The following is a 5,818-nucleotide window of genomic DNA, read 5'->3' as shown; positions in this document are numbered from 1 at the left end:
TGTACTGAACCTCACTTATTTATCACAGGCATGCATCACAAATTAACACTATCCCCAGTCATTTTGGCAAGTCAAAATGACAAAGAAACTCATCCTTTTGATATTTTAGCTGTATGAAGGATTTGTTTATTGGTCTGGATCTCTAATCAAGTGAAAAATTGTCAGTCAGATGAAAAAACCCTGTCTATTCAACATTATAAAGACAACTTGAGTCTTGAGCTTCTTTACTGTAAAAGACAACAAATATTTGCCCATTAAAGTGCAGAACTACTAAGCTCACATGTGCCGTGAATGAACTTGGACTCATTTAAGTTTGACATAACACTTCTGCTTACTACATATAGCCAGCTCAAAGTTAAACATATTGAGAAAATAAAGATACTAGCCAAACACAGACACACAACCAAATGTCATAAACATAATTTTTTCTTTATTCTATATCCACTTAACTGACTAAGCTAAAAAGTGACAGTAACAACTTAATAATGTATGTTGAGGTAGCTAATTTTGATTCCAGGCAGTCTAAACATGTAAATGGGTAGCACACTGAAGCTTTTATTGCCCAATAGGCTTACTCATGAACTTGTCAGTCACCTGCATAAGGACCCACTGGAAGAAGGCCGCCCAAACCAATTTGATCTAATTCAACATAACGGTGTAGGTAAAGATCCTAATGGATATTTTAAATGCCTGATTTGTTCCTGATTAGTTTATTATGAAGTAAATGCTGAGTGTTTCATTACAAAGTAAAAGGCTAGAGGTGTAACGTAACTTATTATTAAAGCATTACTACAGATGTTATGATGTACAGTATCTGTAATATAGACGTAAAGTGTTACTATCAAAGTGTTATTTAATCTTTGTTTATATCTCTTTTGTAAGCTACAGTGCAGTTATAGACGTAGAATTTGACACTTTGCCAGTCTCTATCTTTAAGATATAAAGACTCAGATCTAATGCAGTTTTCACAGACCAACTTCCCTGGGACACGACACGACATGATGAAGGTCTTCATATGTCTCCCCACTGCATGGACCTCATTTCCTTCCCGAGCCTTCCTCTTTTTCAGAGTAGATGTTTTACCTAAATGTAAGAATAAACATTAGTTACATAGCAAACACACACCTTTACACCCAACAGAAATTATTGTCTGGCAACTTACAGACTGGAACTTACATTTCAAGTCTCAGGAATGAAAACTCTGACTGCAGTTTGTGCATATGTACCAAATAGTAACTAAGAGTACTCGGTTTTCTTGGAGAAGATGCAGTAGGGAACCTACTGAGTCCCAGGGGATGCTTATGTTGGAAATTATGGAGAGATGTGATTGAAAGGCAGGATTAAAAGTGCCAGCAAACTACACAATTCTGATATTTATGATCCAGAAAAGGTGTAGACTGTGATGGCTGCTGTTTCTCCTGGCCATTGCTCTCAGCAGTGTCCTCCTCCATAATCTGCATATTTAATAGACATTTAGAAAATCTAAAAGAGGAATATGCAACAGAAAGCAAATATGCTGTTCAATACGAAAAAAACAATAATTATTTATTAATTAAGTTTATTATTTCAGGGTTAGAAATGGGATACTTTGGAAGACTTTGGGATAATTACGATGCATTCAGAACGAATTCACAGTAATAAAACAGTTCAGGTTTAAATGACCTATCAGCTATCACAAGACTCCCTCACACACCTGAATAAAACATGCTTTGTGGGGACTCCGTATGGTAACTATTAACAGACAAGATTATGTAACAGAAAGCAAATATTCAATTCAATTCAATTCAATTCAATTTTATTTGTATAGCGCTTTTTACAATAGACATTGTCTCAAAGCAGCTTTACAGAAATATCAACACGGTATACAGATATTAAAGGTGTGAATTTATCCCAACTGAGCAAGCCACTGAGTGGCGACGGTGGCAAGGAAAAACTCCCTAAGATGTTTTAAGAGGAAGAAACCTTGAGAGGAACCCGACTCAGAAGGGAACCCATCCTCATCTGGGTAACAACAGATATTGTGAAAAAGTTCATTATGGATTTATATGAAGTCTGTATGGTGTTAAGAGCAGCCGTAGTCCCAGCAGTCTGGAATTAAAGAAGATTTGAGCTCCATCCAGAGGCTGAAAGGATCAGGATCTCTAGTATCTCCATAAATTCGTGTGGGGCTCGGCGAAAGGAGAGAGGGAGAAAGTAGAACAGAATCTAGTCAGGGTAGGCTTGAGTAAACAAATACGTTTTAAGCTTAGACTTAAACACTGAGACTGTGTCTGAGTCCCGAACACTAATAGGAAGACTGTTCCATAACTGTGGGGCCCTATAAGAGAAAGCTCTTCCCCCTGCTGTAGCCTTCACTATTCGAGGTACCGTCAGATAGCCTGCATCTTTTGATCTAAGTAGGCGTGGCGGATCATATAAAACCAAAAGGTCGCTTAGATATTGTGGCGCGAGACCGTTTAGTGCTTTATAGGTTAATAAGAGTATTTTATAATTAATGCGAGATTTTACTGGGAGCCAATGCAGTGTGGATAATATCGGTGTGATATGGTCGTATCTTCTAGTTCTAGTTAGGACTCTAGCAGCTGCATTCTGGACTAATTGGAGCTTATTTATATTCCTACTGGAACATCCAGACAGTATGGCATTACAGTAATCTAATCTAGAGGTGACGAATGCATGAACTAGTATTTCCGCATCATGTAGTGACAATATGTTTCTTATTTTAGAAATATTTCTGAGATGAAAGAAGGCTATCCTAGTAATATTATCTACATGAGCATCAAATGATAGGCTGGAGTCAATAATCACTCCAAGGTCTTTAACTGCTGCACATGATGAAACAGAAAGACCATCCAGAGTAACCATGTGATCAGAAAGGATACTTCTAGCTACACGTGGGCCTAATAAAAGTATTTCTGTTTTATCAGAATTAAGCAGAAGGAAGTTAATTAACATCCAATGTCTAATGTCCTTTACACAATCCTCAACTTTACTAAGCTTATGTCTGTCCTCTGGCTTCGCTGAAACATACAACTGTGTATCATCAGCATAACAGTGGAAGCTAATTCCATGTTTACGAATAATTTGACCTAGGGGTAGCATATATAAAGTAAAGAGCAGTGGGCCTAAAACAGAACCCTGTGGAACTCCAAAAGTAACCTCAGTACGCATGGAGAATTCACCATTTACATCTACGAACTGATAACGATCGGTCAGATAAGACCTGAGCCAGGAGAGGACTGTTCCCTTAATACCAACAACATTTTCTAATCTATCAAGGAGAATAGTGTGATCTATAGTATCAAAAGCTGCACTAAGGTCGAGTAACACAAGCAGCGAGACACAACCCTGATCGTAAGTCAGTAGAAGGTCATTTACTACTTTAACTAACGCTGTCTCTGTGCTATGATGAGGTCTAAGTCCTGACTGATACATTTCATGAATGTTATTCCTATCTAAGTACGAGCATAACTGCTGTCTACAACCTTTTCTAAAATCTTAGAGATGAAGGGGAGATTTGATATTGGTCTATAGCTGGACAATTGAGACGGGTCAAGATCAGGTTTTTTAATCAAGGGTTTAATAACTGCTAATTTAAGTGATTTAGGTACATAGCCACTGCTTAGGGAAGAATTGATTATATTTAGAAGTGAAAATGAAATATGCTTAGAAGAAGAAATATGCTGTTCAATACAACAAAAACAATAATTATTTCACTATAGGAATTAAGTTTATGATTTCAGGGTTAGAAATGGGATACTTTGGAAGACTTTGGGATAATTACGGTGCATTCGGACACACACATGTTTTGTAGTTCATGCTTAAACGTGGCAGTAAAATACCTGAAGCAGATCAGATGGACAATAATGTCTCATTTTATTGTTGATGCACAAGCACAAAATTAGTTGTGCAACAAAAATGAATTGCAACACTGCCGGATAAGACAATGTTTATTTTTGAATAATTTTTAAATTGTGAAAACAGAGAGGGAGATACCCTGCATACCTTGCTACACCAAGGCCAGACTCCTCCTCCGTAATTGCAGGTAATTTCATCACCTTCTTTAAAGTCTGTTAAAGCAAACAGACCAAGATGTGGGCTTCCATCCACTTCAGTCTTCTGCATTCTGACATTTGGGTGCTTGTGGTCATCATTAACCAGCCTACCAAAAGATCCGTCTTCTTTTGCAGCATCAATACTTAATACACAACGAGAGAAAGAGAGAAGTATTCAGTGACCGAATATTCCACATCAAATTCTACAAATATGATAGCTCTGCACAGAATTTTTATTGTTAACCATCAGATGTAAATGTTTAAGTGGACAAATACTTTACAGCTGCAATTTTCAAGTACAATGAAAGTACACTTTGAAGAAAAACTATGCAGACATCGTAATTTTTTATGCAGGTTAATTCTATGGATCATTTAATTAGTGGTGCTTCAAAAGCACTACTTTTGTTATTCGGCATACTAATTATAATTATTAGTGGTGCTTGAAAAGCACTAATATTGTTCCCTTGCATACTTATTATTATTATAATTATTATTATTATAATTATTATTATTATAATTATTATTACTCTCCGGCCGGCGCTCAGAAGTATTGGGACCCCGCACGGCCAGCTCTCAAAAGTACTGGCGCCTTTGACAGTCGGCTCTAAAATGTATTGGCGCATTACACGGCCGGCTCTAACAATGCTGGTGCCATATCTGTCCGGCTCTGGAAAGTATTGGCAACCTACGCTGTCGGCTCTGGAAAGTATTGGCACCCGTCCCTGTTTCGCCAACGCAAGCACCACTCACATTTTCTTCAGGAAATGTACCGTTCCAGTTATTATTCTTCTTCTTCCACTTTTTTTTCGGCGCGTAACTAGTCCTGCACCGTTTGTCAGAGATCGATGGGCGAGGTGTTGAATCGATCGGCTTATTGAGGAGATGTCTGCTATGACTTTTATAAGCGATCGGAATGCCGGAATTCCCACTACGGAAGCTCAAATTCTGAAAATTTCCCATAGACTTGCATTGAGTTATGAAAGTATTGGCCCTCTAAGGAGAAAGCTCTAAAAGTTTTGCCTCCGTAAACGTTTGGCTCTAAAATGTATTGGCACACGATCTGTTCGGCTCTCAGAAGTATTGGCACCCTATCTGGCCGGCGCTCAAAAGTATTGGCACCCCGCACGGCCAGCTCTCAAAAGTACTGGCGCCCTTGACGGCTGGCTCTAAAAAGTATTGGCGCACTACACGGCTGGCTCTAACAATGCTGGCACCCCATCTGTCTGGCTCTTGAAAGTATTGGCGCCCTACACTGTCGGCTCTCAAAAGTATTGAAGCCCTTAGCGTCCGGCACTTGAAAGTATTGGCACCCTACGCTTTCGCCTCTCAAATATATTGGTGCCCAATGCGTCCAGCTCTCGAAAGTATTGGTGCCCTACGAGTCCGGCATTCAAAAGTATTTGCGCCCTATTTGGCCAGCTTTAAAAGTATTGGCACCCTACACGGCCAGTATAGTGCTAACACATGCTAGCAACATGCCAGCATGATGCTAAAACATGCTAGCATGATGCTAAAACGTGCTAGAATGATGCTAAAACATGCTAGAATTATGCTAAAACATGCTAGCATGATGCTAAAATGTGCAAAAACATGCTAGCATGATGCTAACACATGCTAGCTTGATGCTAACACATGCGAGCTTGATGCTAACACATGCTAGCTTGATGCTAACACATGCTAGCTTGATGCTAACACATGCTAGCTTGATGCTAACACATGCAAGCATCATGCTAAACCCCTCTAGCAACCTATCCATCCGGCTC

Source organism: Ictalurus punctatus, unplaced genomic scaffold, assembly GCF_001660625.3.
Source record: "Ictalurus punctatus breed USDA103 unplaced genomic scaffold, Coco_2.0 Super-Scaffold_100046, whole genome shotgun sequence".
NCBI lineage: Eukaryota > Metazoa > Chordata > Actinopteri > Siluriformes > Ictaluridae > Ictalurus > Ictalurus punctatus.
This window is presented reverse-complemented; position numbering follows the sequence as displayed.